This window comes from Corvus cornix, chromosome 12 (assembly GCF_000738735.6).
Source record: "Corvus cornix cornix isolate S_Up_H32 chromosome 12, ASM73873v5, whole genome shotgun sequence".
In the NCBI taxonomy this organism is placed as follows: Eukaryota; Metazoa; Chordata; class Aves; order Passeriformes; family Corvidae; genus Corvus; species Corvus cornix.
The window spans coordinates 10,145,640-10,169,383 of NC_046342.1; the positions used below are offsets into that span (position 1 = coordinate 10,145,640).

Here is a 23,744-nt window from a genome sequence, read left to right on the forward strand (position 1 = left end):
AAGGTCTCTCCTCCACTTGTCACCCCAGGCAGGCAAGAGATTGATGGCTGTGTTTGAGTTTGCTGTTTCTGCCCTCTCCCCCCCCACACCTCAGTAACTCTCCTTATTTTTATACTAAAATGTTGGCAAATCCATAAATATCTCCTGTCAGCAGGAAGCCATGTCCATTTGGTTCTGTCTGCAGACTCTGCTCTCCTCTCCTCATCCCCTGCCAAGAGTTGCTTTCTTGGGCCCTGGGGGAGGAGCCGGGAGTCACAACTCATAAATTTCCATCATGTCAAGCAAATGCTTTCACATCATTCAAAAAGAAAATCTCCTTCCCGGGAATATATAGCTGGATGCAAAGAGTGGGTAAGACAACGGGGACAGTGATAAATCATTGTGCATTGGAAATCAGGCTGGGGGATTTGGAAACTCTGGATTGGTTCCTAAAGGAGGCAACACAGAGAAGTTCATGCACAAGGGAACAGCAACACTCTTCTGCCTTTTCCACTCCCAACAGCCAAAATCTTTACTGAAAATGTATGTGTGGCCAGTGAGAAGAGAGATGGCATAAGAGACAGGATTCAGTGGGAGGTGAGGAATGAGAGGTTTGGAAGGGACATGGCTTTGGAGAGACACAGAAAGAGACACATCTCTCTTGATGGAGAACTGGCATGAACATCTGTTTCCATTGTGCTAAGTTTAGCACACGGACTAGTGAGTGTGTAACCATCATTGTCATGAGTTTTGAAAAAAGCTTTGCCCATCACCATGAGTAGTACATCTCCCAGATTTGGTCATATCTTTCTCATCATCTTTACTACTGCTTTTTACACTCCTGCTCTTATTTCTCCACCTCCAGACTTTTTTTTCTTAGCTAGATGAGCTGATGGTAGTGTTAGAAATATGACTGTTTTCTCCCAGTGTGGGGAGACACCAACCAGCCATGTAGGTCTGACCTGACACAGTGACATTGTGCTGAAAAGCTATGGAAAACCCAGTCCCTGAGAGGGAGAGAAGGAGTAAGAGATGGTCTGCCAACTTCAGAAGGAAGCAGGATGACCATCTGGGCTTGGTAGCTGGGAGCAAGGAGAACTGGGATCTCTGTAAGCCTCAACCATATCTAGTTATTTTTGACATGAGTGGATAAAAGCCTTATAAGGTGGGCTGGGCATTTCTCTGTGAAGAGGACTTGAATCCACTTCCATTCTTTCTTTCTATCTCTCTCCTCTTCTTTTGCAGCACTTAAAAGAGGACCCTGGATAGAAAACTGTGTGTTACAAAGCAACCTCGTGTATTGCCTAAAGCAATCAGCCAGCAGCTTCCCTTTGTGTGGGGAAAAGTGGGCTTTTTCTTTTTCTCCCACATGTAATCATCCCTTTCAGTGCTTTCTTTTCCGTTTTGAGCTGTCCCCTTTCTTGCCTCCCAAAGCAGCAGAAGCCACGAGTAATGGAGAGGGAAGGGTGAAAGTCCTGTGTTCCCATTTAGGAGCAGGAGAGTGGGGAGGCAGGGCTGGCATGCTCCACTTCACGGTGCTTTACACTGAAGGAGTTAAGGCCCATCCTTAAGTGTCCTTTTGCTTTAGCAGGAGAAACAATCTTGGGAATAACACACCAGTTTTAACTCCCTATTCTCAGCGGCTCCTCCTTCTCGCAGTCTGACTGGCTTTGCTCCTTGCAGAGCTGCTGCTTCTCTTGACGTTTGTCCTGTGGGTGTACTCTGAGGCTGGAAGCAGGATTTAAGGCCCCCACAGTCTTAAGACAGAACAGGTAGAGCAAAGATAACTGCCTCTGCCCCAGGGATTTTAGCACTTGGAGCTGAATTATGGCTGGCAGTGGGGAACTCCAGCTGCCCTACCAGCATTACCCCATGGGAAACCATTCTCCATCATTCAGGTGCTGGAGAGATGTCTGGGGTGAGTGAAAGGAGAAGACCAGTATTTTTTCCTCCCAAGGAACCCTTGTATATGTCAACCCTTCAGCAAAACTGGATGGCAGACATGCTTCCCTTCCTCAGGAATTACACTGCAGCTATCACCTCTCTCCTTGGGATCTCCAGACCTCGCTCAGCCCACTTCCCAAGGCCACAAGCAGTCCCAGGGGGCTTCTTTTGTCATGTGCAGGGGTCATGCATTCCCAGAGACAGGCAGGCTGTAACTTTTGTTGCGTGTGTGATCTTGCACATGTGCAATAACAAAGTGAATGTGAGCACGAGTTTTTTGAGACTTCAGAAAAATGAACCCAGATGGCATTAGATAAACTGTGGAGGGAGGTTAAGCATGACTTATCTGCACTCCCTACAGTGAGCAGTGGGAGGACCCGAAACAAAGCCCAGGAATCCTGCTCCCTCCTCATGTCTCTCATTTTATTAGTAGCATTTCTGCCTTGTTTGTGGATCTTTCCTCAGTCCCACCATGGGGAAGTCAGGAAGAAATATATTTGCTATATTAAGAGTCCCTTTGTCTTGAGCAGCAGATTAGAGACAGGAGCATCCCTGAGCAGTGTGTATGCTATTTCTCTGTCTGCTTTTGTGGGGGGACTTGGGGGTGGGGAACTGGGAGGAGGAGATGAGAGTATTGTTCTATTTTTCAAGCAAGCTAGGGGGGTGTAGTGAGAAAAGGACTATTTCCTCCTTCACTGAGAAGTTTGGTCATGGAGGGCTAACTGCCCTTGTTTCCTAAATGTATATGGTGCCCTCAGGGAGTGTCTGGTTTTGATTAGATAGTGTCTTGTGGAGGTTCTTGATTTGGGACTACATGACTGTGAAAGGAAAGTGTGTGACTCCTTCCCTCCCCTGTGAACCGTGAATGAATAGCACCTCTGCCCAGGCAGGAAAGAAGGGCCCTCAGGCCAGCTGGGGATGTGCATTTATTATAAAGCAATGAAGTAGCAAAGATGCCAGGAGACAGAAAGGATTTCTCTGTTTTGTTTTGCTTTTTTGATTCTGCCACTCACCCCTTAAAATGGAAGAATATTGCATGTCCATGAAGCCTCCCAGAGCAGCAGCTTCTCTAGAAAGAGTTCCTTTCGGGAGAGAGTATTGTGCATTAGGATTCAGTCTGGCACTGCTGGGTCCTAAGGAAGGAACCCAGCATTTCCCACTGCCATTCATGGCCCCAGCTCAGGTGCAGGGGGAGACCTGCTGCTCTGAGACTGGGGGTCCTGCAAACAACACCAAGGAAAACCCCCCAGCAGGGATTCCATCCTCAGCCTCATTCCAGCCACTTGCAGAACTAAAGGAGTCAAGCCCTGGGCTGGCAGAGCATCTCCCAAGAGCAGTCATTGGAAACTCTGCTTGGGACTGGAGAAAATCAAGCTCTGCTTTTTCCATGCCTTGCACCATCAGTAGAGGTTGTGCAGCTGGGAGGGTAGCAGGATCCCTCGCCTTTGCATTCTGTGCAGCTTAGGTGATGAGTAAACACTTGTTTTTACTGGCAATAGAAAGCAAATACAACTGAGAAAAAGCAGGAATTTGCATGTGCAGTTAGATGCCATATTTAACAAGGTCATGTTATTAATTAAGATGGTGTTTCAGTAGTGGCTTAGCTACGTGTTGATAAACAAGCCTCCATTTGTTGACCTAGAGACACTGTTCCAACACTGCCCCTTTTTATTCAAGGAATTCAAGCTTGTGAGGAAGATGGGGGAATGAAGGACAAGGAATGGTACTTTCTTATACACAGATACCTTCACCCTTTTTTTTTTTTCTTCTTAGGAAACAAAGATTTCCTCAGTGTGGCTTCATATCTGTGTATGTTCCGACGAGATTCATTCACCTTGAGGAGTTTTTGCACAAAGCAGCGCTGACACTCATTAGCCGAGTGGGTGAGTCAAGGAGTTCTCTCTCCAGGGACACCCTGAGGGAGGACAGGCTCTCTCTAAAGTGATCCTCTTTTGGAGGATTTTTGCAAGTGCTAGTTAAACACCTGAAGGCCTGGCTGACTCCTGCATAGAGACTGCACAACAGACACTGCAGCTGAAGCGTTGTTAATTCATCAGCAGGGAAGAATCTAATTGTTTGTTGCTCTGGTGACTGTCACGATGACTATGCAAACACGTCTTCCCCCTCCCTCTCCCCAGGTTCTGTGCCCTTTGATTGTCCCTAAGGTCTTCTCTGATTTAAGTTCAGCTGCTCTTCATTTGCATGAGTCATCTCACTGGATGACAAGGCGAGAGAAAAGGAGTGTGAGGGGACAATCTGTCGGGCAAAAACAGACGCCTGAGCCCTCGGAATGGGGCTTGTGTCTCTACTGCTCACCAAGACCTTTCCTGGGAGATCTACTACAGATGAGATGCTGCCCAGTAATTTCCCTCGACATGTGTCTCAGGCTGCTGCAAGATGCATGAGGGCTCGGTGGGTTTCCCAGATCCTGCTGCAGACTGAGATCTTTTCCCGGTGAGCTCTGCAAACCAGGCGGACCAAGTGATCCCCGTCTTTCCCAAAAGGAGCAAGGAAGCACCAAATGAGGTGAGCAGACACAGAGCACAAGGGTGTTGTTCTCAGCCCAGTGTGTGGATTATGGAAATCCTTTCCATGGGAAATTCTGAATACTTATAGTTTGTGTAGGTTCAGGGAGTAAACAAGCATTTTCACTGGACAGGAGTCCACCTGTGTTACTAACTAGGAAGACACTACGTCTCTGGCTCAATCCCACCCTGAATTGTGAAGAGATGGAGGATGGGAGATTCTTTGGATATGTATCACTGTATCCCTGCCCAACTCCTTTATGTACCTCTGCATTCTCCTTGAAGGCTGGGAGCGGTGAACAAGCCCAGTACTACAGAGAAATGCTCAGCATGGTCAGGATTGAGCTCAAAATGGAAAATGCCTCAAGCCTGGGCTAGTTAGTCATGGGAATCTTTTGCTTCATGAAATCTGAGTTTTGAGACTTATGAATGGACAGAAGAGGTATTTGCAAATACCCAGAGCCTTTATGTGATAAATATTACCTCAAATTACTTGGCCAGATTAAAGAAGACATAGACTGATAGCTGATATTACCCCTGAATGTAGCAGGCAGAGCTGTAATCATTAAAATAAATGTCCTCCCAAGATTCTAACTTTATTTATTATTATCATTATCAGTATTATTATAGGATCTAAATGTATCCTGGGCTCCAGGGTACCACAGAGAATGATAACCTTGGCAAAATGGCCATCCATACTCCTGGCTGGAAACAGATAGGGTGGAGAGGAGTTGCAGTGAGCAGAGAGAGCTGGCTGCAAGGAACGCCCTGATGCCAGTCCTAAAATAAGCACTGCTGTCCCCAGGTGGGTGTGAGTCACAAGCTGTACCTGCCAGCATTCCGGGCACAACTCGATGGGAGCTGCAGTGTCCTCCCCTTCAGGAGGGTGTCCTGGTGTCCTCGGATTTCTACCAGTATGTGCAGCCTCTTAGTGCAAGGAAGAAGTAAAGGCTGTGCAGCCTGGAATGCCTTGGTGCACACATGCCTGGGCTAAAAGACATCTCAAACCCATCTCCAAATTAAGGATTTGCCCTCTTTTCTGGGGTGTCCTCTCCTGGCAGAGTATTAATGCAAAATAAAGGGGAAACGGGTTGTAAGGGGAATCTCACAACTTCCATCCGTGTTCTCTGCAACAAAGAGTGAGGCAGGTGTTACAGAAAAAGACGTTTTCCAATTTAGTTATAATAATGTTGTGTCAATCACCAAAATGCTAAGATGTGTGTAATGATTTCCATATGAAAAACATATCCTTTATAATGTATACTTGTGTACCTACTTGTTAATATGCATTTCTATTGATCTATATGTATAATTATGTTAGTATAAAACCCTTAAACATATGTCTGCAATCTTATTAAAATAACGAAACAGACTTGGGAACTGAGCTAATTCAACCTGAAACCTGTGGAGAGGGAAAGAAGAGTTCCCCCCCCAGTCCCTTTAATTGTGTTTGAAAGATCAAAAATTTCCCAAACTACTAAAAGCTAAGTAGAAAAATGTGGCAAAATGGGAAGAATTGTTTTACAGCAGAATATTTGTTCACTCTTTTCCAGTAAGCATTGGCTGATATTAAAGCACATCTGATGGTATCTGAAAAATTCTGCAAAGCTTTCTCCTTAATCCCTGAGCCTCTTCTGGATTGTCTGTCCTCTATAGGGCTCCTGCTTTATTAGTAAGACTGTCACAATTACAGAGCTGGCTGCAGATTTCCCCAGGGTCTTTCTGAGCAGATCTCTCCCAGCAAACCCTGGATGTTTCTCTCTCTCCCCGAGGTGCCACTACCTGGCTCTCAGTCTCTCACTCCTACAGTGCATTCTAATTTTGTCACACTTGCCCATTCACAGTTTGTTTTAGCATAGGAGGGAGCCTTTGAATGAGAAGAAAAGGAGGTGGAATGAATAAGAAGTTTTAAATATGTGTCTATCAAGTCTAGACTGTGGCCATTCCCATCAGTTACTTGGATGTGCTGAGCTACCCCTGAGGTGCTGTCCTTGGGTTTGGTCTGTCTTTCTTGGACATCGTTTTACCTCACCCTCACTCTGATGCTCTTTTCAGACAAAAACCACCTCTGGCTGTAGCTGTTGCTGGGTCCAGCATCTGACCAGCTGGTGTAGACATCAAAAGGAATGGCTCCTTCATCATCTCTCGAGCACCTGCAGAGACTTTCTGGATTCATGGCTTGCTCCCTGGGTGAAATTCCAAACAGTACTCACTGAGCTAATGTAGTGTGTGCATATAACCAATATTATACACACAGACAAGTTACACACATCACAAATCCTCTCCCTGCAGGAATTTCGTGGAGTGAAAAGTTTCAGTGAACTTTGGGAGGAATTTCTATTGAACGCTGAGTTTCTCCAACAGGTATTTCAAGGAAAGTTGATGGGAGTTTTGCCTTTATAGCCACTGGCCTTTCTTGGAGGTGCCTGTGAGTTTATTACTAATTAAAATGTTGTTCTCCCAGCTTGCAAGAGAGTTAAATATTGAACACCTCTCCCATGCTTTCCAATGCTCCACTTATGGCTTCAGGTCATCAAAGAATTACCTTCATAAGGGACTGTTAATTACACATTTTTCAGGTATTTACGACAGATTTAAAATGATCTCAAGGCTTGATCCAAGATAGCCATAAACACAACGGGCTTTGAATGAATGCCCTTCTGATGAAGGTGCAGCAATTGGCTGCTCCTGTTCTTTGTAACCAGAAGGAGCAATTAGGAATCCTCCTGTGGCACTATATCTTTCCTTCTGGTTGCCTGCTTGTAGCCATTACCCAGAGAAAAGCAAAGAGGGAAGCAGCTAAATAAGAACCTTCTTTAACTGTATTTTTTTAATCTTGATTCATCTGAGCCTTTATAAATTTCACAAGTGCTTTTTATTAAAATAAGAAGGCTAATGAAAGATGTCTGAGTGGGTCAATTAACCCAAGCCTGAGCAGGTCATTAGAAACAATGGAGGATTGTACAGGCAGTCACACCTGACAAGCATGGACACTGGCCAAACAAATCAGATAAAGAGATCGATCATTTTAAAACAAATATAATTTGCTTGATTTGTTTTCTTCTCCCTCTCTAATAGCAAAATTGCTTTGAAGACGAATAGTGGACCCTGTTCATGATCTTACATTTACAATAGTCATTGTCTTATAATCCTTAGGCCGCGCTGTGTGCTATCAATGTGTGTGCAAATAGCATCAGACAACTACATTAGTCTGGGCTGATATTTTGGGGAAAACTCTGCTCATGTCGAGTACAGTTAGAGGTATCAATTGTGCCTTGCACTTCTGAGGTATTAATTTACTGGCTATGTTCCTCTTCTAATTTAGACCACCACGCTGCCTGCTCTAGGCTGCAAGGTCTTCCCTATGGGTCCTCACACTACCCAGAGACTCAGCAGGATTACAGACTCCTTTCTCTACACCTGTCCTTTTTGATCTCTTTAACCACAGGAGGAAGCCTCTCTGTATTAGAGTTCAGTTTGCAGCTGCCAGCAAATCCCACAGCAATTAAGCCCACTGCAAAGCTTGCTGAGAACCTCTCCAAGTGCCAGATGGGTCCCTTCTACCCACTTCCTGCCCTATTACCATGAAGGCACTCGAACACTAAAAAAGGACTCCCTAATAAAAGTGCTGCCTCTACAGGGGTTTCTCTCCTTGGAGAGAGGAACCTGTGGCAGATGCTAGTCCTGGCATGGAAGGTGCTAGTGGGAGAAGGTGAGGAGGACAACGGGGTTGTGCAGTTTTTCTTGGGCCGTTTTGAAGACAGGTAGGCCCACCTACCCCCCTGTGAGCCTGTGGGCACCCCAGGCCTGTCCAGAGCCCTCCTCAAATCACCCTGGCTTGTATTAGTATGCCCTGGGGCACATTCAGATCTGCTGCCCGCATGCTGCCAGCAAGATGGCTCTGTGAACAGGATGCTGGCAGGAGGCAAAATGCACTCTGCTTTCAGCCTTTGTAAAGGCTGCTCTTTCAGAGAGCAACAGACAGCCCGCAGGAACCCTTGGAGAACAGAGTAGAACAGATACGACAACAGAAAATTTGGGGATGCAAGTCAGAAACAGCAGTTTCTTTTTTTAATCCACCTTTCATGGCTTACCAAGGGAAAGCAAAGAACCTATCAAGGACATACAGCCAGCCTCTCTCTCTCTCTTTCACTGTCAAATTTGTTGCCTCATTTGGGGTTTAAAAACAAATGATTTTTTTATTTTTTTCTAAATGAATGAAGCTATCTGGGGATGGATGATGGATTCAGGAGATACAGGGTAGGTTACGAGCATGCTCTTTTGCTTCCCTGTGGGACACCTGTACTCATGAATCTGCAGACATTGACCCAATTACTAAGCCAGCACCTGGATACAAACTCCCTGTGACCATGTCTCCAACTTGCTGTATTCACTGGATTTTGTTCAGGGACTTTTGCGTTTTAGTGCCTTTTTATGCTAAGCTGGCATATGTAAGTGAACTCCATTTTCTGAGCGATTCGCTTCATCCTTTGAGATGTCCTTGTTTTTCTTTTAGTCATTTGAAGCAGGTCCCCTCCTCTCCCTCCTCCTCCTCCCCACATTTCCCAGGATGACCTGCTAATTTAAAAGAAAAGGGATTGCAGCAACATTCTCTTTGTCACTGTAAACTCAGGAAGGCTTTGTCCCTTCACTGAGGACAAAAAATTCAGGACAAAAAGCTTTATTTACTCATCCTGTCCTCCTCTCTCACCACAGGCTTCTCCCTCAGTGCCATGATGTTTTCTCCAGCCTAGGTTTCAATTTCCTTTCTCCTTCTTTCTGTGGAGAGACATCTCCAGTCTCACAGAATTGGTACATTGTGTTTTCAGATATTCAGGCTAAATTTTCCTCCGAGTTAGTGTCCATAGCCTTGCATCAGACTTCTCATTAATTTTCTCTGTGAAATACTCATTGTTTAAGTTTGATGAAACCTTTTCACGTTTGACCCACTTGAGGAAATAAACGTGGCACACAGGGTAACAATCATTTATGGTGGGAGCAAAAGGATTTAGCCCAAGCTTTACAAAGGTATTTATGGTGCTATCTTCTATTTAGGTGGCTACTTTGCTATAGATGTTTACTTCTGAATTAGAAATTCAGAGTGCTAATAGCTTTCTGCCTCTAATCTTAAATGTCTGTCCTAGCCACTAGGTACATTTTCAGAATTACAAGCTTGTGGCATGGGAAAAGGACAATACACTGTCAGAAACTCTTCAGGTTATCAGTAAAACCCAGTTTCTGGGCAAATAGGTAAATTCTGGGTAAAATTTGCATTGGGGGCATCCTCAGGAAGAGGTAACTTTACTCCAAGTAGCTGGGAGTACCCTCTTGGAGCTGCCTAAGTCCTGAATTCCACTGGCTGTACTGTAAGGTAAGGTTTCCAGAGGCCTGAGCCTTCCTGTCTTTTTGAGAAAATCCTGTTGACCTAAACGTGGTCCCAGCAGATTTGATGGAGACCCAGTAGTGGCAGGTGTGCACTAACAAACAGTTATGCTTCTCTGCAGCCTTGAAGGAAAGAGAAAGAAAATACACAAACTGTGGACTCTCTTTCTCTGCATGAGAGATCCCCAGACTAGTAATCACATTAGGAAGGACAAAAATTCCTCTAGGAATTGAAACACTTTCAGTATAGGACACAAGGGCAAAAGGTCTTTATTGGAGAAGAAAATACCTCATGCACTTGGGCTGCAGGTTTTATGTGATGTCTAGAAAAGACGACAGTAAAATTGGCACCTCCTTGCTCAAGAGGTCCCCAGTGAACATTCAAGACATATCTTGTTTGCAAACACAAATGGATTTTTACTCCTGTTTTCCCTGAGGAGATTGCAGAGCTATGGCAGAGTGAGCTGTGTTCTCTTCTGGCTCGTGCATCATCATCAAATCTGTCGGCTAATTTCCATTTGAAGAATCGTTATTGCCAGTGAGGAGGCAAGAGCCAGACTGAATTCTCCTCCAATCAGGGTAGAGTTGGATGAGTTGGCATTTAGAGAGATCATCTTTCTGAGTGGTGAGCAGAGACCCGTGGAAGTGGAAAAATTATTGGATCCATTGGAGGCCACCACTGGAAATCTGCCTTCCTGACTGCTGCTGTGCTTTAATCTTGTAGAGAGGAACAGCTTCATGTTTCTTTTTTTAGTTTGTGTGCTGGTTTGCTTCCATCTTGCCATCCAAAAACATGGAAGCTCTCAAATGACCATTAGTATGTGGCACCTGAGAGTCAATTTATATAATTTCTTCAGCTGTTCTAAAAGAAACAGCAAAACAGGAGAAAAAGAGGACTTTCTCCTTTGGGTCTACCTCTGAATCTCTGGAAGAGGTTTTATTTCCAAGGGCTGCCAGACAGCCTTGCTACCTGAGAAACACCACCAAGGAATTCCTAGGAAGTGAGTAGGATAAGAAATCAGAATCTATTTGCAATGCCTTATCTTCCTGTGAGAACAGATCTCAAATTTGCCTTCAGACCCAAAAGGAAGCAGCATTTTCACCCATACTTACCTGGATGATGATGACAATGATGATGACAATGATTTTTTAAATTTTGTTTCTCAGTCTTGTCTTCCCTTCCCTTCCTGTGCAACACAGGACTTCTCTTCATCTTCCTTGTTTTCTTCCTATTAATTTCTCTTTCTCTCTACTGACCTTACATCCTCCAAAGAGGAAGAGAATCTTGAAGCAAAGGTCAGCTCAACAAAAGCTTTTGAAATACTCTCTTTCAAGGAGAACAACAGAAGTAATTTTTAAGGCCATTATAGAGATAGGATTTTTTACAACCTGGTCTGTTCTATTCCCATTTTCCACTTTTTATTCTTAAGTTTGTAGTGAGGGTAAAGCTGACGCCAAATTATAATGCCTGAGATGGGGAATTGATCTTAGACTGGCCACTCAGAGGAGCCTTTCACGCCTCTCTAAAATGGCTTGGAGCTCAGCTTTTCAGGAGCTTAAAGAGACATTTTGCTACTTGGAGCTCCCCCCTCCGTGCTTTGGGTCATGTTATACCAGCTTCTGAATGTCTGCAGGTCCAATGCCAGTGGCCTGGAGAGGGTTCAGATATTCCCTGGTTGTGCAGGTCCTGCCTGCATGCACTGGACCTGCCGCTCTGCTCTGCATGGAAGATGCACCACACTGGCATCAGCTTCTCGATGGGTGGAGGGCCTGTTTCTGGCTGGCCTCACTCTGCTGTGAAGCTTAGGAACAGCTAAATCATGCCTGAACCCACCCTCTCGGCTGTAGAGAAGACACAGGGCTCTAGACCCTGTGGCAAAATAAGCACCACAGCTGCATGAAAAGACTCCTCTGCAAACATTTCTTCTAAGATCAAGCACAGTTTATTGGTTCAGCATTGGAATCATCCTCTCCCAGGAGGGCTATGCCCTTCCTCAACACTGAAAGGGCAACCCCCTATCATCTAACAGGCCATTTTCATCACTGTGTGTGCATTTGACAGATCTGGTCGAATTATGAAGCCCTTTCTTTGTGAGAAAGAGTATAACAATCACAGATAATGGGAATTGTGCACACTTAAATCCCTGCTTATGCTAAAGGATTGCCCCGGGAAGGGAAAACGTCTGACCCACTTTCATTACAGTCCTTTAAAAGACGCTGCTGTGCCTCCTGCAGCCAGGAACTTTGCAGTGGCAGTAATGGGCAGTCTGTGCACAGTACGTGTGAGTAAACAGAGTGACATCTCATCTGCTGTGTGTGCGCTCCAGCAAAGCCTCGCTGGGCTCTCGGAGCTTTCGGCCACTGCTGCCGCTGCCGAAAAAAGTCACTGGCATGTGGAGCATCGACCTACCCACCTGGGAACCTGCCCAGGTACTGCCAGGCTCTGGATGAAGGAACTGTCAGGTCCTGTGCACTCACTTGTATCCCAAGCACCACATCTGAATGAGCAGCTTTGGAGATTTTATTTAGCAGTAATTCCAGTCTCATCCTGTGAAAGGAGTGAGGTGAAAAAACCCAAAGACCCCCCAGGAATAGCCAGTCCCTTGCAAGCATTGAGAGTGCTCTTTAGCAGCAGTCAGAAGAGATGCAACTCTTCTGACTGTGCTCAGGTTGAGCTGATTGCCACTGGTTCTGAACCTAGTCCTTGTATTTTGGTTATTTCTCTAGTTGCAAGGAGGTAGCCAAGTCCGTATGGAGGCTATTTAGCAGCACGAAGAGAGGAAATACCACAGTGCTCATGGAAAATGGACCAATTCCATGGTATTTTGTCTCTGAGCAGAGCAAGATGGCTCACAGGAAGGTGTTAGTCAATTAAAGATAACCTAATTAAAAACATAACATAAAATCCAACCCAGCATTTGCTCCTGCCTGCTCTTCCCCCAGAGAAAGGAGGCACTGAAAGAGGCAAGGATGCTTTTCCTGCTGTCTCTGTGGATAGAGGCAGAGGGGACATTTGAATGAGTATTTCCTCAGTCCCCATCACTACCAGAGTCCTTTGTGTTCATTTTTGAGTATGAAAAGCCCAGGTTAAAAAGAAATCTCCTCCTCTGCAACCTGTTTGCAACTGGTAATATCCCCAGATTCCCTCTGCTCCTCACTGAGGCTTTTAGTACCTCTTGTTACCAGATGGCAGCAGGCTGGCATTTGTCTAGTTAAAATGGATGCTGGAAGCAGCATCGAAAAGCACATTGTTTGATACTGTCATTATTTGCATTTCTGGCTTGGCAGGTACCCAGTTGGACCAATCTGACACAGGCACCTTGCACTGAGGTACCCACATGGAGGGATCAGTCTTTGGATATGAGATGAAGAAGAGGAGAAGGCTGATTTTCCAAGAACCCCTCTAGATCATGGAAAAACATGCTCTGCTTCCCTCTTTCAGGCTGACCTGTTTCCCCAAGACCCCTGGAATGGGAGGGTATCCACCAAAGGGAACACGTGGTGGTGGTGCTGGGGAGGGGATGCTCTCTGCACGCCTGGGTTGGAGCTTGTGAGGCTGTCGGGTGTCAGGGCACTGATACTGTGAGGTGTCAGTGAGCAGGAGATCACCCTGAATGCAGGGGTAGATGCAAAGCTAAAGCTGGGGTGGTGGTGGGGAATAAATGATAATTTAATATTTGAGAGGTAAGTGTTGGTAATTAGTCTGCAACACTTTGATCATTAATGCATGCAATCAAATTATCATCAAGAATGCTTTCCCACCAGCCACCCCTCCCTTTCCCCCGCTTCTCTCTCTTTATTTTAAGGGCTGGCACACGGCAAAAGTTGACAGCACCAGCCCCATCGTGCAGCCAGGACGCTTTCAAAGGAAGCTGCTGCTCCCTAGTGTTTGCAGGATTCAGAGCTGGAGCCAAAAACTCAGGCAAGAAAGACCAAATTCCCAAAGAAAGGCTGGGCAATAAACTAATGGGCCCAGGCAGTTTTCTATCCTGAGCACCAATTCTTTGTTATCTGCTTGACTGTTGATTCCAATCCCCATGGATACAGCTCAGGTTTTCCTGCTTTGAGTTCTTAAGTGAAATTAAAAGCATGCAGTTCATTACTCAGTGCTCTCCTCTCTTCCTCTGATCTTCTGGCTCCCATCCAGGCACTGCTGGCCAATTACACCACCGGGAATAACCTGCCTTTTTTTCCCTTCACATTTCTACATACTCTGCATCTTCAGGAAAAGGAGGAAGAGATCACACCAGGCACTCTGTGAACTCTACCTTTCAACAATGCTGTGAATATGAGTGGATCAGTGTTCCTGCTCTGCAGCCACGGCTGGAGATTAATACCAGCTTTTTGTGAATCCTGCATGGATATCTACCCATCTGTGTGCACTGTATGCATGTGTGAACATGTGTGTGCCCGTGTGGCAGCTCTGCAGGGGCTCAGAGTTTGGCAGAAATGGTTGGAGGATATTTTTCTTGGGTAAATTCCAGTTCAGAAAAATTACCTTTTTTTCCTCTTTTTTTGTGGAAGTTCACCAGCTTTGGTACTGGGAATTTCCCTGTGAGACAGGGAAAGAGGAAGAGTTGGTAAGAGGTGGTAAGGCTTTCGAAGGGAAATGCATTTCTAGTCCAATATTGGGTTTTTTAGCTAAACCAGAAAGTGCCAATGCCCAGTAAATTGAGCAGTGGCTGATAGCCCAAACCTCTTCTTGGGTTGCCATGGAAAAGAGTGAGAAGCAAGAGGTCAGTAGCACAATGTACTTTCCCAAAGTCAGAGAAAATCCTCCTCTGGACTGTGCCACCTGAAACATCCCAGGTCAACCTGAATCTCGCCAGCACTGTTGGTGATCCGATCTCCTTTGACAGCCACATCCTAAAGGAAAGGCAAATGAATGCATTAAGATCTCCCTGGATATTTTATCCAGCCATCTATCAGGATCCCCTGCATAGTATTTTGTCTGCAGAGTTTAACATCAAAGACATGGAAAGTCAATGGGTTGACTTCCTTTATATTCCCAGAATTAGAGGTCAAATCATGCTTGATAACAATATAAATCTATACACACGTTCTTGGTAGGCATAATAATAATTGGTAGGTGACAGGAAATGCTGGTGAAGGGTGCGCTGAAATTCAGGCCACTTATCTAGGCTTTCAGCACGGCCTGAAGCAGGACCTACATTTAAGATTTTTGGCAAGCCCAAAATACTTCTTTTCATTACATAATTGGCCTGTAACTCTAATGATGATAGTGGAGCTGCTCCAGATTTATACTAATGTAACTGACAGCAGATTTTTGGCTCTGAGTCTGTAAGAAAAAGCTTGCCATAAATTCAGTATTCAGACTATCCTTTGTAGTTTCTCCCTTTTCTCAGGGAGGAAGCAAGCGATTCTCACTTTTCAGATTCAGTTCCTTTCTGTAATATTTTCTTATGGTTACTGGGGGTTAGGTGTCATTCAGCTGACCTATTTAAGGCAGGTGAGCTTGATTGGAGACCACGTTCACCCCCTGTATAACAATGGAGATGTTCCATGTGCACTGTTCCCAGAATAGCTCCCCCCAATAATTACTACTCTCAGCTTGTTTTATGGGCTACGCTACAGAGGCTAAAATTGACTCAAGTTTGAAGAATGTCTATTTAAGTATCTTTTAAATTGTGAATGTTTAAAAGAGGGGATTTTTGAGCGCAAGCCTGGGGATTTTTTATTTTAACATTACATTTAATGGTGTCTTTGGCATTTAATGTGAGGGGGTGTACGTGGTATATCTGTGTGTGTATGTTTATATCTAGAGAGAGATAACTCATGTGGAATGAAAATCCATTTAGCAGAAAAATGAGATCTCTTGAGTGTTTGTATTTTCTGCTGCAACTAGAAAACACTAGTACTATAAAAAAATAAAACACAGAATGATCTAAACCAATAAGATATGATTTTATGCCAAGATGTGAGAATGGATCTATATCTTTATCAGGTTTCTCTCACTCGAGAGATTAAAATCACATGGAAGCTTGTTAGAAATTCACTCTATACAGTATATCTTTCAGAAATACATTGTAATGATGTCTGACAGCTTCAAAAATGAATTACAGACTCGGGGGTTACTTCTACCTCCTCCCATGTACAAATCCCACAACTCAGCCAGGTCCACCCACACGTGTGCACAGACATGCTCAGAGGCATCCCAACAGGGTGCCTCCAGGCCTCTGGGCAAATGCAAGATGCAGGATCAGGGTCACTCAAGCTTTTCCCTGATTCAGAGCAGATTGCTGGGAGCCTTTGGTAGCTCAGCCTTGCATCGGGCCGTTTCTATTGAATCATAGGTCAGTTTGGGTTGGAAGGAGCCCTAAAGATTATCCAGTTCCAACCCCCTGCCCAGGGCAGGGGCACCTTACTCTAGACCAGGTTGCTCAGAGCTCCATCCAACCTGGCCTGGTTTTCCACCTTTTAAACTTAGGCTTGAAAATGCAATGAAGTGATTGTTGATGGGGAGCCCCACAGAGGGGCCGGGGTTCTGTGCAGACCTGTCCTTGTCCAGGTGGTGTGTGCTGCTGGCTCCTTGCCCCATGGACAAATGCACATTAGCTAAGCCTCCTCTGGACGCCTGCGTTCAGCAGGGAGGAAAAACCCCAGAGTACCTTTAGTACATTTATTCCTCTTGCACTCAACGCCAGGAAAGCTACCACCTCTGTCTCTTGATTTTCCTTCTCCTTTTTTTCACTCTCACTTACGTGTCTTGGGTGGATGCCTTTGCTATTATAAAGTCTATTGAAACATAAACATATACTTTTAAAATAGCATTTCACTCTGACAATACTCCTGGAGAGAGCTGAGAATATTATGGTGGAGATAATGTACTCCAGACAATAAGAGAAGACAGGAACGGGAAGCTTATCTGCTAGAACCCCTATTGCCTATTTAAACAATAATCCCCTTCAAAATGATGTTTTTCTGTGTACGCTCAAAATGCATGATATTCAGCCTGTTCATGTGGCTTTTAATAGCCTGGATAATTTTCCATACAATTAATTCCTTGAATATATTCTGTTTTGCTTCTGCAATTTTTAGCATGCGTTGTTCCTCTACGAGTGCAGGATAACCCCTCTTGGAGCAACACTCCAGATCCAGGCACCCACCACCATGGAGGAGCTCAGTGAGGATGCTCAGGATGGGTGGGTGGCTCTGCACAGCTTGGTGCAGCCACAGATCCTTTTCTGAAGACAGATTTTAAGGTTTTATTTTTCTTGCCCACTTCGATTTCTCTGGTAGTTGAATCACAAGGATTTTTCTCTGAAAGCAATGCTAAGCCCAGATATGGAAAGAAAGGGCTAGGTGACAACTGATGAGCGGCTGGGAAAGGCAGGGGGGATGTCCTGCATCGCAGGGCTGTGCTGTGATGCTCTGGAAGCTGTGAAGAGCCAGAGTTGCTGCCATGAGCCAGGAGAGAGTTCCCCAAGGGAGAAGGGTGTGGACGCCTGACTCTTTCCATCTCCTAAAGAGCTCCAGGCCAGGGGGGGTTGCCAGCCTGGAAATAAGGGTAGGTATAGACAGATTATTTCCACTGCTGAATTTTAGTGCTTCCAGGCAGCCTAAAATGACCTTTAAAACAAGCACTATGCTCACTCCCACTGACAGGCACAGGGAAAGTGGATTATTTCCCATTACTCCAGACACATGGACGTCCATAGTCATGGAAAAACACTTTTGCCCACATCCCTCTGGGCCTCTGGGCCACTGTGGGAGCAGGAGCTCAGTGTTACAGGACAGGAAGGGCTGGCAAGGCAGATCTTCACCCGGGTGTAAATCAGCTTTATCTCTTCCAGGGAGAACAATGCCAGCTCAGTTTACACCCACTGAGGATCTAATTGGCGTTTGGCTCTGGCTGCAAAATTAGGATTGCTTCATCATTGTGCTTCTGATCCTGTATCACGGGAATCAATGAGGAATTTGATTACAGGCTCCTATTTGGATTCTCAGCCCCGCTTGGGGACGTTAATCATCAAAGTTGGGACTGAGGGGTACAGAGAATTGGCTGGAAAATTTAGATCACTTTTCAAAAGGAAAATGGAAGCCAAGTCTATGTGGTCTGGAAGAGTTTAATAGCAGCTGAAATTTAACTTGGAAAGGAAAATGATCCCAAGGGTTGATGCTGTTTTGTCATTGACTTGTGTTCAAGCTTGCCTCCTCTCCTCTCTTCAGCTATGATACGGGTGCAGTGACCATAACTGGCCCCTGGAAGAGAATAGAGATGCTGGTGTGATTATTCAGCTTCTGGCATGTTGTGGCTTTAGATACAGCAAAATCTCGTCTGCCCCACCTGAGAAAATGCAGATACATCACATTACTAGCTAACCCCACTTTTCCACCATCTTTCCTCCCAAACTGCCCTGGTCAACCCACAGAAGGAATATAAACCATATGAACCATTAGCTTCAGCCAGGCCTGAGCTGGGCATGATCCCACACCTGCTGGTGCTGCCAGGCATGAGAAGGCACTGCCTGCCTTCCACAGCAGCTGGGGGCTGGCCTGCTCTCAGTGCAGGAATCTTCTGCAGGGGTGGGGAGTCTGGGACAGGGATTGCACCCCACAGCCCTCTCCCACCTGGCATCTGTGTTTCAACCCACCCATTAGGCTCAGATGAATTACTAAAAGCTCACTTTGCATTGCAAGACCATGACACAGATGAGCAATGACGCTGGGTCATGACCCATTGATGATAGAAGTGAATCAATGCACCACAGATGGACAAAAGAGAGATGATTAACTCAGTGCTTGATGCAGAGTGCCAAAAATCAGGATTTCCCTCTGTCTCTGTACTGATTAGCGTGTGACCTCAGGAAAATCTCGCCGTGTCTCGGAGCCTCAGTTTCCTCACCTGCAATGTAGTGATAAGGCTCATCACAACTTTTCACTGCTGAAAAAGAACTGATCTTACACGGCTTGGAACACACAAGCCAAAACCCTCCCTCAGACCCAGTGGGGATAAGCAGGGTCATATGATCTATGAATGCAAAATCCCTAAGAGTGGGCGGTTTTATTTGTTTTCTTCATTTTAATGAACAACACTTCCACCTATTTCCAAGCTCATGAGACACCTTCTACTGCTATGAAAACAAAAAACATATTTCTCTATGCCAGCAGCAGACTCATAAGCAGACTAGCAAATAAGGTATGTGCTGCAAAGGACTGTCTCATGGATATACACGAGTTACATCCTTTTCCATCATTTTGCTGATTAATAGGCATAATATCGTGTCTGATCACTGCAGTAAGTATACTGTGAAAGATAACCACTGAAGACATCTAATTGTTTTCCCTTTGGGTTTTTTTGGGGGGGGTAATGCTTTAAAATAATGGCCCTAATCATTATTAATTCCTTTAGTGTTCACTGGAATAGCATCAATCACAACTAACTCCTTTGCTATTAATGTGGATGTCACAGATACTTCTGTAGGGTTTCTTTCTGCTAGGATTCAGTGTTCATTAGCTGCAGCAGGTTTTTTTCCCCATTATTCCTGCAGGGTTTGAGAAATCTCTTGCTGGGGGGGAGCCAGCAGGCTGTAGGCTCAGCTCATCTGGTGTGAAAAAGGAGAGGTCTGCTTTTAAATGCAATGACCCTCGGTTTCCCACTCTGCCACAGAACTGACTCCTCTCACTCGTCCACTCTGCATATGCTGCTTCAGTCATCAAAGATTAAAGACAGATTCCCACACTCTCTGAAACTGTCAGGAGACCCCCAGTTCTCCTTCACACACTCTCCAACCTGGCGTATAGAAGGGAGCAAAAACCCGAAGTTTTAATTTGCCATGCTGACAAGCCCAGGATTTTAAGATTAAGCTGTGTGTCTAATGATACTAATTAAGGAAATCTCTGAAGAACTAGCTGTGATCATAATAAATAACAATAAGGTCCTCAATTTTCCTCTGAAAAAGTCATCGTGAAAGGAACGAAATAAATTTCTGGGGCAGTTGCAGCTATTGCAAGATTTACAGCAATGGAGATGCTCAGTTGATTCTCCAGCCCCTACTGTTCACTTTGCCATTGTGGATTTGCTTTTATTTTAAATTTTTTTTTGTTATTTTTCTGGATGGTACCAGTTACAGCTAGGCTTTGGCCTGCCTTCTCCTCTTGGGAGTCCTGTTGAAGGGGATGTGCCAGGAGCAAAACATGTACCTTGTGGGTGCTTTCCAGCAACCCACAGCACTGCCTGCTGAGGGCATAGAGCTCCACACAGAATTTTTGAGTTATCTGGTGAACAAGGTAGGTTGTGAAACACAGCCACATTTCAAAGACCTTCAGGCATCCCACCTTGCCTCCAGCTGCCAAGGGCTCTCAACATCACTTCTACCCACCCCTGCCAGGCATCTCAGACCCCATCTGTTGTCCATGATATCTGTGTGTAGGCACCTGAATAGCTCTTGAGCCTGGCAGTGCCCATGCCAGGTCTCCTCTAAAGTCTCTGAGCATAAATTTACTCTTTAACTGCCCTAAACAGGTGGTGACACCACTCTAGTGACTTTTGGTCAGGTAAAGGGCTTGTCTCTGGCTTGGAGCTTTGGGAGAGTGTTGGTGAAGTAGCTGTAGAATTTCTGCTAACCACAATTCTTTCTTCACGTAGCTTGAAAGGCAGTTTCAAAGCCAAGAAACCTGAGCTACAATCACTCCTTTGGCCACGTGTGTGTTTTCTTGTTAGTGGGCTGATTTGCTGCAAAATGCTGAGGATTTCACATGTCTGTTGATATTGTTCTCTGATGAATTCAGGAAAATGCTAGTGGAGCCTCTTGTCCCATCTTTCAATTCCAATCAACTCAGTATTCCGTATTCTTCACTAAAATAAAGAACCTCCCCATGGCCATACCCTTGTGAGCAACCCTACAAAGATAAAAGATGTGCTTGTGTGTGCACAGGTCCTCAATCCCAGCTCCTGCTTCATGCTTTAGAGCAAGGCTTAATGAGTGGTCCAAAGCCAAAGGCAGAGGAAGGGACTGGCTTAGCATTCCCCAAGCATCCTTTCTAAATTCATTGCCATTAGTTTGCCAGTGTTGTTGCAAAACTCAATGAGTTTGTCATAGCTCACAGTAACATCTCCTTTCAGCAGAAAAGATAACCCTGCTGTTGTAATAGTTGCTAAGAGAGATTTCCAGCTGGGAGACGCTTCTGCTCAGCTCCTCCTGGCTCATCGGCAGTAAGCTGCTTTGTGGCTCATACAGAAGATCCTCATTTCAGCACTGCCTTGGGAAACAAGTTCTCCCAGCTCTCCTGAAAATGGAGGGCTCCCAAGGGTGAAGAGCACAGCAATGACTCCTAAATCCAGGGAAAATAGTGGGTACAAGCCTGATATAAAATTTCCTGTGTTTATCTTAGGGATAAGAGGCAAGATCAAAGTCCTTGGAAAGGAGAAATAAATACTGATGGGAGGGGAGGTTTACACTGGATATTAGGAAAAAAAGGTTGTCAAATGTTGGAAAAGCCTGCCCAGGGAAGTGGTGGAGTCACCATCTCTGGAGAGATTTAAAAGCCATGTAGATGTGGCACTGAGGGTCATGGGTTAGTGCTGGACTGGGCAGTGCTGGGTTAATGTTTGGACTCCATGACCTTAAATGGTCTTTTCCAGTCTAAATGAGTCTATGATTCTATGAAAACATAAAACTGAGGAGATGTGTTCCTCCTAGTCCTTCCTTGGTTTTGCAATACAAAACCCAGGTATCTTTAGCAACTCAGTCTACTCCCCAGTTACACTTTTGCCATCCACTGGGGATTACAGCCCAGGATTTTACCTCCCCTGACATGTGTGAGTGCTGGATTGGCTCTTCATCCCACCCCATCCCCTCCCAGCCGATCCTCTGTGAACACTCAGAGCCCTGATATCTGCTGTTGCAGGGACATTGGGAATTAGCCCTGGGGGCAGGGCAGGCTTGTCCTGGGGTAAGGTTGCCTGCAAGAAGGTGGTTTACTCATGCTGATCCTGGTCCTGCTGATCCTGACTGCCTTGACCTTCACACCGTCTGTTTTTCACAGTTTGAGCCTGGTTGAATATCAAACCCTGGTGGGATGCTGGCACTGCGGAGCTGACCCTCCTGAATCCCTGACCTGGTGCTTTCTTCTAACCCATCTGTGCTTCTCGTAGGCAAACAAGGCCATACCAGGATTTGTGATGCCTTCTCCAACCTTTCTATAGTTAAACTTCTGGAAAATTCATGTCTTTATTTGAGCCATTGTAGGCTGCCTGTCACTATGGGCTGCAGATGTTGATTTGGTATTGGAGCTGCTTAGAACCTCTATACCAGTATTGTTTTCTATCAAAAACCACTATTCAGTCAAAACCAAAATTGTTTTCTATCAAAAACTACTATTCAGTCAAAACCAAAATTTCTTGGTTTCCATGAAAATTCAGAATCTTCTTCCAGGCAAAATCTGAATTGTGGTGAAAGAAAAACTTCTGTTTGGGAAAATTTTAAGTTTTGAAGTTTTTGGTCCTTGTAACAGACGTGGAAGTTTTTATTTCTATTGGTTTTTAATTTTGTTTTCCTGTAAATTTCATATCTGCATGCCTTCTATATTCCCATATAGAAATGCATAAAGAAAAACTAGACTAATAACCTATGCCAATAGACCCTGTTCCCACAGATGTGCTGCTGGAAATGTTTTGCCATTCTTTTTTGCATCCCATCAGTAAAATCCCAGGAGTAGTTGCTGCTTAGCACTAACAGAAATACGTCTTTACTTTTTTGGCACAATGTTTCCTCTTAATATTGTAATATAAAATTTAAATTAAAAAAAAGTTGGCTAGGCATTCTGCTTGGTGGACAGCTAGGAAATCAGATGTTTTCCGGTTCTGCATTGGATTAAAACCAATTTTTCTAACATCTTTTTCACTATGATGTAAATGTACTATCTACAGTGTTTCCTAATCTCTGCAGCAGGAATCTATGGGAGTTCATGGACTATTTCTAATGGATCTGCAAAACACAACTGAGAAAAACAGGTTTGTTGTGCAGACAGTTAGATGTGCTGTTCAGGGCTTCCCTCCCCTGCCAGAAAACACTTGAGGTAGAGAAAGTTTAAAATTGCTCTTTCACACACTGCATTGGAAAAATATGCCCCACCACCTACTGTAATTATAATTTTCAAATTCCCATAGAAGTGTTGATGAAATTGTACTTGTTTCATTTATACACACTTTCCCGTGCTCTGGGCATGTCATTTACCTTCTCCTATGCCTCACTTTCCTTTCTGGAAAAACAAGATTTTCCATTCATTCACAGGAAGATTTTGGAAGAGGCACTTCATATTTACAAAGTGCACTGAACGGGAAAATGACTTGCTAGGGGAAATTTCTCATTGGAGTAATTAATCTGATTCATCCAGGGCAAATAAGGGTGTCACTGCACAATGTTTCCTTGTGGAGCCTGAAGAGAGGAGTGTGGCACAGGGAGGGCTGACAGCCTGTCTGCATTCCCAGAGCCTGCCCCATTCCCTGGGCAAGGGGCTCGTTGAGTCACAGCCACAAGGCTCTTGCAGATGGGGTTTGATGCAGACGGGTGCCCTGTGCTGCTCCGGGTGCCAGGCTGGATGGCACCATAGGCATCCGAGCTGGGAAGAAATCCTCTGCAGTGCTTTGTGCCTTTCTGTGCTGTACTTTTAGCAGCAGGGAAAGGGCCAAGGAATCCTTATAGTCACTGAGCTGTAGTTAATAGTACAGTTAGTATTGTCTGCTCACCCATCTACTCAGCTGCCATGGGCCATACAAATCACACGTGTTGAAAGGATTGAGGTGGTGAGAAATGGGTGGAGAAATCACTGCAGCCACCAAGCTTTTCTTTAAGCCTGAAGGACCTGATGTTTTTCCCGGTGCTGGACACCCTGAGGATGGATGGCAGGTGCTGGGAGGACTTGCAGCTGCCAGGAAGGCACCAGTGAAGG

The 23,744-nt window shown here is 45.0% G+C and overlaps 1 long non-coding RNA gene across 1 annotated transcript; it reads left to right on the forward strand.

Moving 5' to 3' along the window:
* Positions 1-4,077: 4,077 nt before the first annotated feature.
* On the forward strand, positions 4,078-15,740 carry LOC109143323. Its single transcript, XR_002043391.1, has 2 exons — positions 4,078-4,449; positions 13,119-15,740. It is a non-coding gene; the product is annotated as an uncharacterized LOC109143323 (long non-coding RNA).
* The last annotated feature ends 8,004 nt before the right edge of the window (positions 15,741-23,744 follow it).